This window comes from Chiloscyllium plagiosum, chromosome 6, assembly GCF_004010195.1.
Source record: "Chiloscyllium plagiosum isolate BGI_BamShark_2017 chromosome 6, ASM401019v2, whole genome shotgun sequence".
Taxonomy (NCBI): Eukaryota; Metazoa; Chordata; class Chondrichthyes; order Orectolobiformes; family Hemiscylliidae; genus Chiloscyllium; species Chiloscyllium plagiosum.
The window spans coordinates 9,176,940-9,189,507 of NC_057715.1; the positions used below are offsets into that span (position 1 = coordinate 9,176,940).

General features: G+C 39.8%; 1 long non-coding RNA gene across 1 annotated transcript in view; it reads left to right on the forward strand.

The window, feature by feature from the left end:
• The window catches only part of LOC122550446, an 18,562-nt gene that overhangs the window by 3,295 nt on the left and 2,699 nt on the right, over positions 1 to 12,568 (forward strand). The window contains exon 2 of the long non-coding RNA XR_006311856.1: positions 4,003 to 4,075. This is a non-coding gene — a long non-coding RNA (uncharacterized LOC122550446). The remainder of the gene's footprint in view (positions 1 to 4,002; positions 4,076 to 12,568) is intronic.

Consider the following 12,568-nt stretch of genomic DNA (forward strand, 5'->3'; position numbering starts at 1 on the left):
TCCCTCGTCAATCAAGGTTCCCTCACACGACCATCTCTTTCCTGTCTGACAGGTACATACATATCAAGGACACGTCGTATCTGTTCCTTGAAAAAGTTCCACATTTCAATGACATCCTTCCCTGACAGCCTATGCTCCCAACTTATGCTCCTCAGATCCTGTCTTGCGGCATCGTATTTATCCTTCCCCCAATTGTAAAACCTACCTTGTTGCATGCGCCTATCTCTCTCCATTACCAAGGTGAAAATCACAGAATTGTGGTCACCATCACCAAAATGCTCACCCACTAACAAGCCCATCACTTGTCCCGGTTCGTTACCGAGTACCAAATCCAATATGGCCTCCCCTCTGGTCAGATAATTTACATACTGAGCTAGAAAAGCTTCCTGGACATGCAGCACAAACACTGCCCTGTCCAATCTACTTGATCGAAAGAGCTTCCAATCAATATTTGGGAAGTTGAAATCGCCCATGACTACTACCCTGTGGCTTCTGCACCTTTCCAAAATCTGTTTCCCAATCTGTTTCTCCACATTTCTGTGCTATTGTTAGAACTTTATAAGTCTCTATGAGATCCCCCCATTAGTCCGAATTCCAGTGAAAACAATCTGAACCTAGTCAATCTCTCCATAGGAAAGACGGAGTAAGTGTTGTCAGCTGTCCCTGAAAATGTTTCTGTAGTAACAAGGATCAGTGTTGGACTGGCCACTTGAACAACTGAACTACTGCACTATTAGGACTCACCCTGGGGTGCTTGCCCTGTCAATGTTTGCTTCAGTGAGGTATCGTCAATGGTTTACATGTTTTAGTGCATAACTTTCAGTTTTAGCTATTTTGGGTGAGAATTAGAAAATGGGATAAATACAGACTGTCCCACTGGGGTGGGGGAGGGAAGAAAGGACATGCTGACAGAGAATGTAACAGGTAAGAAAGGGAAGAAATAGGAGTTTGTTCACAACTTGAAGGGGTTGAACTCAATATTAGATCCAGAGGTCTGTAAAGTGCCTAGTCTGAAGATGAGATATTGTTCCTCCAGTTTACACTGTGATTCACTGGAGCACTGCAGCAGGTCTAGGACAGACAAGGTAAGTAAAATGTTCAGTTTTAATGTTTGCCAGAACACCAAAAACAACTACTCATTCAGAAAGTGACCCATGTCTGTTTAATGGATGTAGCACTACAAAACAGCAGGTAGTTGACTAAATTGGAGAAATTAGATCAAGCCATCTTGCAGTAACAGCAGTGAGGAGTTGGGGATAGACTGTGGGATGTGTTGGAACTAAAATAGTTTAAAAGCATTCAGAAAATTCTACAGGCCAGATTAAGAAGTCCAGAGCAAACTATGTTGTCATGGAATTTAAGAAGGTTCTCTGGTTCTCAATTCATCTAGGAATGTGAAGAATTGTGTGAAGAAATGAAGTGAAGAATTGGAACCCCTTATAAAGGAGAAAGGGCTTTAATGAGATATGGTAAACTCAGAGCGGTATTAATATTTGGGTAGAATCTTTCTTGATTGTATTGGTCATTTAAAGTACAAGCTATGGGCTGTTCACTGGAACCTTACTACTTAATTTGTTCCTTTTGTTGTCCCATATAGTCTATTCTTTAAAAGATGAGAGTTTATTAAAACTACACATGACAAATATTCAGTTTGTCCAATATTCTCCTAACAGCATGAAAACACAAGTTTGGAATATACAAGTGGAATTTATAGAAGTGTTGCATTGGTTGTTGACTGGACGATCTATACCAATTGTTGTGCAGCCCATGACTTTCTGTCCAGTGATTTCCTAAAATCCACTCCTTCAGAGTGTCTCGCTGACATAAGAATCATGCTCCATCACAGAATGTTCCTGGGAGTATGCAGAAGTTGTATTAAAATTTTCATTGGATCAGTCAAAATTAAAGTCTGACGTTCTTGTAGCGTTCACTGTGAGTTCATGTTATAGTAAAGTGCTTTGCATTAATTAAAATACCTTTGAAGCTCTGTCACACTTGTAATGTTGGAAAGATTGCAGCCAATACACGGTGATCTGCCAAAACACGGCGGATCTGTTTCCCTGTGACCTCACGTTATAGAAAATCGCACTGTAGAAGATCACTAATAGAAAATCACTTTACCCATTCAGTAGAAAGTTCACATTATCCAAACAACTTCCACAATTCATCAACTGCGTTATAGCTAATTGGTATTGACAGAACGCATTTTAACAGAATGACCTGTACGCAAATAACAAATTCTTACAAATAGCAATGTAACATTGATCAGATACACAATTTCTTTTTATTATATACTGGGGGGTAAGTATTGGCCTGAACTCCAAAAATAACTATGCTGGATTTCTGGATACAGTAGGGTCTTTCACATTCAGCTGACAGAGTAGTTGGGACCTTAGTTTAAGATACCAACTCACATTGGGGCTGGAGTGTCAGCGTGCTCGTGTCACGGGAGTGGGCCCTGACCCTCAAGGTATTGTTCATTAAGGACATTATTGGTGAGTATCAAACTAACTAAGGCACAGTTGACCCTTGAATGTTCACAGGATCTGTGTTAAGCCTTTATAACACATCAAAATATATCCAACTATGTTAAAGGTGTTTAGTTTTGGTCACCAAGCCATAACAGAATGGACTACCAACAAGTGTACAGCTGTGAGGAATAATTAACAAAACTCTTCCTTATTCAGAATATGGAAAATGTCATCAATTCCTGGCTGTCCTGAGGGGATTGAGAATCAACTATATAATGTGTGGCTGGAATTATCTGCATTCCTAGTCCCAGCAGCAACTGGTCAGAATGTATTTTTGTCTTAAAATGCTTGGAGGTCAGGAAGAAGGATTATCCCATATCCTCTCACTCTAGCCCAATCCCCCTCAACAAGCTCTTGGGCCTCCCCATCCTCTGGCAACACCAAATTACTGGTCATGAAGGATTTCCCAGCAATAGCCCCTCTAATTAGCAACCTGGATGCCTTACACAGATGTGAACAGGGTCAGATGTTGGAAAGGATTCTGGAAAGTTTTATTTGAATGAAGCCCTGTTATTAAGATCAACATGATGACCATGTCCTTTGTCTCTCTTGCTGTTTCCTTGCTATACTGATCCTCCAGTAAAACTCAGGTCCAAATTAGGGATGAGAAGATCCTGTACTTGAAATATAACTTCGAGCACCAGTCAAGAGAAACGTCTGAACAAGGCAGAATGACTAATTTTGAAATGTTAGCCTTCTGCCAATTGACCTGGATTAATTTCCTTTGGCAAGTGTTGATCTTGAACATTTCATGGCCTCCTTTCATTTGAAAACATGAGCAGCAATACCATAACTAAAAATATACTTCAATCTCAGATGTAGTTTTGCAATTGATACTAAGTGGTCAGCAAAACTGATGATAAGAAATGTGTCCCAAATTATTTGCTGCAGTTAATGTGCTTGTGGTTCTAACACTGACAGCCTCTTCACCTTATCACTCAAGACATGATTAATCATGCACTGGATAACAATTGCAGAATAGTAAGTGCTCCTTAGATGTCAACACCAATAGATATCAACTAAGTAAAGCCCAGAACCTTGACATTACATATCGTTATCATGATCTATCAATCAACATTGTATCTGACTACTATAATGCAGGGTACTGTTATTTGATCAGTGTCATGTATGTGATATAAATTTGATGGAGTTAATCAAGAGAAGGATACAGATGCTTTTGCGATTGCTGTGAATTTCAAACAAATCCTGCAATAGGGAAGATCTGAATGCAATGAAGTACAGAATTAGTGAAACTGTCTTGCCTGTTTTCATAAGATTCACACTAACAGATGTAGTTTTGTGGCGTGAGTGAAGTTCATCATCTATAGAAAGATGTATATAAATGCAAAATGGTGCAGATTTTGCAAATGTGAAATAAAACCAAATGCAAACTATTAATAGGTCAGGGAACAGACCACTGCTCTGATGACAGATCATCAAACTGAAATGTTAAATCTGTTTCTCTCCGTAGATACTGCATGGCTGTGTGAGCAATGAAAGGTGGATGCCTGGAATTGATTGCACAAAAGACACAGAAAGATAAAGTAAAGTATTGAAAGTCAATCCCTTGATTTATTTTCTGAAATTGAATAGATTTAATTTTGCATTTGCTTTTTACTGTTTTACATCAACACATTCTCATTTCCTGAACTGTTACCATAGCTCTTAACCAACCTGTACAGATATGCTATGACACTGCTCCAGCACATGACTTGAACTTGAATCATCTGACCCAGAAGCAGGGACACTACCATGACACAACAAAAGCCCTTAAGATTAATTTTAAGTTGTGTGGAATTATATATTTGATGAGGTAAATCTTGTCCCATCGTGTTTACAAAGGAATTTATATTGGTTCCTTTCAAAACATATTTATGTGGTTGATTGCATTCTGATTGCATCTAATTAATCATTTAATAAAATCCTCAATAGGCAATCTGATAGGGAGTGAACTATTGATTAGACACTAATGCATTAATTCTAAAAAAAGTAGCAATCTGACGAAAGGGTTTGTCTATGTCAGAAAGGCATGAGATAAGAATGAAATTTATCCTTTGAGCTGTGAATCAGGAATCAGCTTTACATCCCTCCATCTTATTGGTGTTTTAAGTGATTGGCAGTAATTGGTAAGAATGCTTGTCAATAAAAAGAAATGAGGGGAGTGAGGAAGGAAAGAAAAGAGGGAAGAACTGGAGAATGAAGGAAGGGGAGGCTTATATAGAATTTTTCATGAACTCTAAATGCCTCCCAATTGATTTAAAGCCAATGAAGTACATTTGAAATGGAGTCACTCTTGTAATGATGAATACACAACATCTAATTTTCACAGTGAGGTCTCACAAATACCACTGTGATAATGGCCCCATAATTTGTTTTAGTAATGATAGTAAAGAGATAAATATTGGCCAGAACACTGGGAAGAACTTCAAAATAGTGCAGTGGAATTTTTTACAATGTTTTCAACAACATTCGACAATGCAGCACTCACTCAAAATTGCACTGGAATGCCATTCCACCTTCTCTGCTCCAGGAACTGCAGGTTAGAGTATGACAGCTGACACTGATAATTATGTTATTGCAACATTAAATCATTCTGTGGGGTGGACAAAGAAATGAAACCATTTCTCGTGACAATTTATTTCTGCTCACATAAAATATGGACGTGAACCTGCAACATATTAAAATTATTGCAAATGTGGTGATAAAACTCCAGTCCTCAATTTCATTGCCACTCATCTGTGAGCCTCTTTTCTCAAAAAGATTTCACGGTGTAGCTTCACCTCACAAGCCTTCAGCGTAAACACAAACAATGTCTGGACATTAATACAAACATCAGATTATATCTACAGCACCTTGCTGTTGCAGTGGTTTTCTTAAAATACATATTGGCTCACTGGCTCACAGGAATCTAATGCAGTATTTAGCAAACTGATACAAACATCTTAAAAATCAGATTTTGCAGAAAATGAGAGGGAAGATCAACTTTATAAGAAATAATGGCATGCGCCACTGCATCTATAAACACTTCTATTTTTGTATTTATGTATATTTTTACCGGCTTTTTCAGCGCAACTACATTGTTTTTTTTTAACAGACTATAGACATAATTGCAATTGTGCTTTTGACACTGGACCATTGACCTGCAAGTTAGATGAGAAACTCAATTATTCAGTCCACTTATTACACAATAAAGACATAACTGTGCTTGATTTTACTGGTCATCTTGAAATGAATTAAACAAAGTAAGCAATTACTAATTGTTTAGATTTTTGGGGATACAAACATGATAGCTTTGATTGCGCTATCAACAAAATCAAGTTGAACAATTACCGTGTTGATTAATTGAGAAGGAATATCTTAACACTTGTGAAAGTAACTTTTTCGGCTTGGACTTTCATCTTTGAGATGGGAATCATGAGCTGATCCATTACAGATGCTGCAGTCTTGCCTCCCGCCTGACTGTTCCTGACCACGCTACTTTTATCAGGAGTTCACAGGGGCAGACTGGATTGAGGTAACTACCCCTCAAAACATGCCTGAGGCATAAACAGAGAGGTCAGGCAATGAGAAGGGCCACATCAGTTCTCTGGTCCAATTTCGTTTATTCAGAAACTTAGCTCTCACCCCTCACCCCTAACAATTTAGTGAGCACTTCAAAGTCTCCCCCAGTGTTATTTTAAGCCTCATGTGTTCTCTCCATCAGTGGACATGACTGGGGTGGGAATGAAGGTGGCATGGGGTATGGATGTACTAATGAAGAATCCCAGGATATGAAGGGACATGAAGATAAGGGAGCTATGGAGGTATAGAGGTGCATGGAGAATGAGAAAACTTGGAGGTATGGGTATATAGGATACAAACATACAAAATCAAAGAAAAGGCAAACTATTTGCCCCTTGACACTGCTCTATCATTCAGACAGATCATGGTTGGTCTGTCTGTGTTTCAAATTCCAACTTCCCATCTAGGGATGACAACCTGTGATTCCCCTAACTGACAAGAATTTATCCATCTCTGTTGTAAAAATATTTAATGACTCTGCCTCCATCGCCTTCGAAAGCAGAACTTTTAAGATGCACAAGCATCTGAGAAAACAAATTCCATCCCATCACTGTCCTGAAATAGTGAGTCTTAATTTTAAGATATTGCTGCTTGCCTTGAACAGATTGCTGATATTGAAGTCATTACAGTTTTACAAGATGATTTTAAACAGATATGAATACTATCAGATTATTGACCATGCCTCAGAAATTTCATTTTCTGGGGGTTAATTTTGGCTTCCTGACATTTGGTAGACTTCCAGTTTTGGTTGTATTTGTTGGTTGCAATTGCTATAACAAATGTTTTAGTCCACTGTGATACTGCACAAACATTTTTCATATTGCCACATCAAAAACAGCACAGTGAGGATGTGATTTTCTTTTTCACTTTAAGAAATTCCCTCCATGTGTTTGAAAGAGGCAATTTACTGGATTTGATTAGAACAGCTGAATCCTTCTCCTGAGGTCCGCAGCATCACAGATGCCAGTCTTCAGCCAATTTGATTCACTCCATGAAATATCAAGAAATGGCTGAAGGCACTGGATACTGTGAAGGCACTAGTCACGAGCAATATTTAAGCAATAGGATTGAAAACTTGTGCTTCAGAACTAGATGCACTCCTAGCCAAGCTGTTCCTGTACTGCTACAACACTGGTATTTATCTGAAAATGTGGAAAATTGCTCAAGTACATCCTGTGCACAAAAAACAAGATAAATTCAACCCAGCCAACTGTTGCCCCCAGTCTACAGCAAAGAGGCAGAAGGGATCATTAACAGAGCTAGCAAGCAGCATTTTCCTTAGCCATAACCCAGTGGCTCAGTGGTTAGCACTGCTGTCTCACAGCACCAGGGACCTGGGTTCAGTTCCCACCTCGGGTAACTGTCTGTGTGGAGTTTGCACATTCTCGCCGTGTCTGCGTGGGTTTCCTCCAGGTGCTCTGGTTTCCTCCCACAGTCCAAAGATGTGCAGGTTGGGCGAACTGGCCACGCTAAATCGCCTGTAGTGTTAGGTGCGTTAGTCAGGGGTAAACGTAGGGGAATGAGTCTGGGTGGATTGCTCTTCGGAGGGCCGATGTGGAATTGTTGGGCCGAAGGGCCTGTTTCCACACTGTATGGAATCTAATCTCATTCCTCAGAGTTTGGGTTGCACTGGAGCCACTCTGCTTTTGACCTCATTACAAACTTAGTCCAAATGTGGACAATAAAGCTGAATTCGAGAGGAGAGGTGACAATGACAGCCCTTACATAAAGCGGGCTTTGACCAAATATAGCATCAGGGAGCCCTAGCAAAACTCACATCAGCCAGTATCAGGGAGTATATTCTCCTTTGGTTTGATTCATACCTAGCACAAAGAAAGATGGGACCAAAAATATTTTGAGCCACTTTCAAATGATTATGCATCACTTTCAATTCTGCTTCAATTTGTTATGTGTCTGTCTTTGATCTATGCATAGTCCCTTCAACTTTTCCCTATTGTCAGTTTAGTCTCAATTTAATTTTCCTGCCTTCAGCATTATTATATCATGAGTGTATTTGTCAAATTAATAAACATAAATACCAATCTGTTAAACAATTATCTCAGCTGTTCAAATATGTAATATTTTATGCATGTTCATGGATTCATATGAAAATATATAATACCTTAAGGCCAGGAAATAGTTCAGATGAAAATGACTCAGGACTTCCTTGGATTTACTCTTGAACCATAAAACACCTACAGTGTGGAAACAAGCCATTTGGCCCAACATGTCCACACTGACCCACCGAAGAGTATTCCACCCAGACCCAGCCGCTTACCTTATAACTGTACATTTCCCATGACCAATGCACCTAACCTACACATCCCTGATACTCTGGGCAATTCAGCACGGCCAATTCACTCAACCTGCTCATTTTTGGACTGTGGGAGGAAACCCGCACAGGCACAGGGAGAATGTGCAAACTCCACACAGACAGTCACCCAAGGGTGGAATCGAACCTGAGACCCTCATGCTGTGAGGCAGTAGGGCTAACCACTGAGCCACCGTGCCACCAGAAATGAGTGATTGCATGTTAAATAAATGCTCTGGAGGGTACACAGAGGGACAGTTGGAATGGTGATGTCGGCTCGGGTCCAGTATGAGATCGACTGCTGGGGTAGGATGGTTTATTCAATCCAGTCTAACATGAACAAGTGGAGGGGGGGGGGATTCAGATCCTGTGGAGGGGGGATGTCAGTTCCCGAGGCAATTCCTTCAGAGAGTGCTAGGCTGGTGGTTCCATAAGGGCCCCACTGGTATTTTATCTTCTTCAAAGACATTCATTCTGTAGGAAAAAAAAAACACTCCTCCTGTGTGTTGCTGTTGTGCTGAAGGGGTTTTGTCCAGTTTGCAACTGTAATGGAGGTTTTCTGTACTTTGCAGGTGTGTTGGAAGTCTCCCAAAAAGGGAATTCCATCTTAAACCTGGCATTTATCTCTTGAAATTGCATAAGGCTTATCTGCTTTAAATGGTTTGATGAGTGCTTCCCCAAGCTTGACTCTTGGAGTATAAGAGATTTCTCTCACGATGTTCATAGAATCCCGACAGTGAGCCACCGGGCCACCCCTCTGAGCCACTGTTCTGCCCATCTTACTTTGTCAATATAACTTTAAGCAGTAATGACAAGATCTCTATTTTATATAAAAGAAAATTACTGCGGACGCTGGAATCTGAAACCAAAAGAGAAAATGCTGGAAAATCTCAGCAGGTCTGGCAGCATCTGTAAGGAGCTCTTTTCTCTCCTTACAGATGCGGCCAGACCTGCTGAGATTTTCCAGCATTTTCTCTTTTGGTTTCTATATTTTATATGTCCATCTCAAAACTTTTTAAAACATTTCTACCTTTTTCACCAAGCTTCCAGTCATTGTTCTTCACCTGACTTTGTCAAATCAGGGTCGAGACTATCTTTTTAATATATTTTCAGGAAGTTTGGTCTGGTCTATTACAATTCTATCAGTCACTACAACTTCTTCTGGAAACTTGTTCCTTGCACGCACCACCCGCTGCATGAAAATGTTGGGCCTCAGATCCTTTCTAAATCTTTCTTCTCTAATCTTAAACCTGCGTCCTTGGGTTTGGACTTTGCTACCCTGGGAAAAAGACTTTGGCTATTCACCCTCTCCATGCCCCCCATGATTTTATAAAGCTCTATAAGATCACCCCTCAACCTCCAACTCTCCAGGGAAAAAAAGCCCCAGCCTATTCAGCATCTCACTACAGATCAAACACTCTAATCTCAGCAAAATGCTTATCGTATAATCACACAAAAGAAAGCCAAGAAAGAGATGTGGCTCCATCACACATAGATGTGCAAATAAGATGTTAACTGAATTAGGAGGTACACTGGAACAATAAAGTCTCAAATGATTGACTGAATACTATTAGATATCAAAACCAAACAACAGTTACGTCAAAAACAAATAGAACTAAGATAAGTTGAGGAATGAAAACTTCCTTTCAATGGTGAACCTTTAAAAAGGATTTTTTTTGAAATCGAAAAGAATAAAGAAAACATAAAAGAAATCTTTATATGAAGGTTATAATATAGTTCACCCTCCTTAAAAGATCTTAGACACTAATTTACTTCATGGGTTAGTTGCATGCCCCCTGATCAGTTCCCATTAAAATGGGTAGGTTGGGTTGGACATAATTATGTAAAAATATTCAACTTTGTATCTATCCAGAATCCATCCATCCTTGGAGATTAAAACTCCAGCCTTAATTAATGTTCATGAACAGTAACAATTAAAGATTCAAGTAAATGATAAAATACACAACTACCGAATTTGAGGAAAAAATGTCTTTTGCTGTTCAAAAAAAGAAAATTCTTAAATCATCTTTTTAACATGCTCAAATAATTTGTCCACTGGACAAGGACATTTACTGATTTTTTTTCACCTGAAATAAATTGTTATTTGCCTTGATGTGGTATTCAGCTGAGGGAAAGGGACGTGGACATGCCTGCCACTTGGGGTTGTCTCCAAGCTGTTCCAAAACACCTCTGGTGAAAGCGGTGGGTGATGGCCTAGTGGTATTATCGCTGGACTGTTACCTCAGAGACCGAGGTAATGCTCTGGGGACTCAGGTTTGAATTGCACCACTTCAGATGGTGGAATTTGAATTCAATAAAAATCAGGAATTACGAGGCTACTGATAACAATGAAACCATTGTTGATTGTTAGATATGAATTCACTATTGTTCTTTAGGGAAAGAAACTGCTACCCCTACCTGGTCTGGTCTACATGTTACTCCAGACCCACAGCAATGTGGTTGACTCTTAACTGTCAACTGGGCAATTACGGATGGGCAATAAATGCTGGCCTACCCTGAATGAATTTAAAAATGATTACAGAACAGCCATTGATAGATATTATCGAATCGCTTGTTTGAAGCAGATTGGAGCTTGATTTTATCATTGAAGATTTGTAAGAATGCTGCTTTCACCATAATCATTTTTTTTTACTTTTTAACACTGTGGCTAAAGACAGTTATAATTGGTCAGCCCCATGATAAAGAATTATCAAGGTGCACAAGAATGGCTACTGTGTACCGAATCATGAACTCACTCACCTGGTTTTTAAAGTAATTTACTATTTTTCCATCAAAACACTTTTTGTTGTATTTTTACAACATTATTGAGGCTTCTAAAGATATCTTGGCTTGATGACTTGGAAACAAGAGTGAAAACCTGAACAGATGAGACACAACCCCTTGCTGAGATATTTGTATCATCGATAGTCACAAGTGAGGTGCCAGAAGACTGGAGGTTGGCAAACCTAGTACCATTATTTAAGAAAGGTGGTAAGGACAAGCCAGGGAACTATAGACTGGTGAGCCTGACATCAGCAGTAGGCAAGTTGTTGGAGGGAATCCTGAGGGACAGGATTTATACTTATTTGGAAAGGTAAGGACTGATTTGGGATAGTGAACATGGCTTTATGCATGGGAAAGCATGTCTCACAAACATGATTGAGTTTTTTGAAAAGTTACAAAGAGAATTGATGAGGGCAGAACAGTGGACGTGATCCAAATGGACTTCAGTAAGGCATTCATGAGAGGCTGGTAAGCAAGTTTAGATCTCATGGAATACAGGGAGAACTAGCCATTTGGATACAGAACTAGCTCGAAGGTAGAAGACAGAGGGTAGTGGTGGGTTGTTTTTCAGACTGGAGGCCTGTGACCAGTGGTGTACCAAAAGGATTGGTGCTGGGTCCACTACTTTCCCTCATTTATATAAATGATTTGGATATATGAACATAGGAAGTATAGTTAGTAAGTTTGCAGATGACACCAAAATTGGAGATGTACGGGACACTGAATGTTACCTCAGATTACAATGGGATCGTGATCAGATGGGCCAATGGGCTGAGTAGTGGCAGATGGAGTTTAATTTAGATAAATGTGAGGTGCTGCATTTTGGGAAAGCAAATCTTAGCAGGACTTATACACTTAATGGTAAGGTCCTCAGGAGTGTTGCTGAACAAAGAGACCTTGGAATGCAGGTTCATAGCTCCTTGAAAGTGGAGTCGCAGGTAGATAGGATAGTGAAGAAGGCGTTTGGTATGCTTTCCTTTATTGGTCAGAGTATAGTGTTGGTTAGGCCACTGTTGGAATATTGCGTGCAGTTCTGGTCTCCTTCCTATCAGAAGGATGTTGCGAAACTTGAAAAGGTTCAGAAAAGATTTACAAGGATGTTGCCAGGTTTGGAGGATTTGAGTTACAGGGAGAGGCTGAATAGGCTGGGACATGACCTCATAGAGGTTTATAAAATTATGAGGGGCATGGATAGGATAAATAGACAAGGTCTTTTCCCTGGGGCGGTGGAGTCCAGAACTAGAGGACATAGGTTTAGGGTGAGAGGGGAAAGATATAAAAGGGACCTCAGGGGCAACTGTTTCATGCAGAAGGTGGTGCATAAATGGAATGAGCTACCAGAGGAAGTGGTGGAAGCTGGTACAATTGCAATATTTAAAAG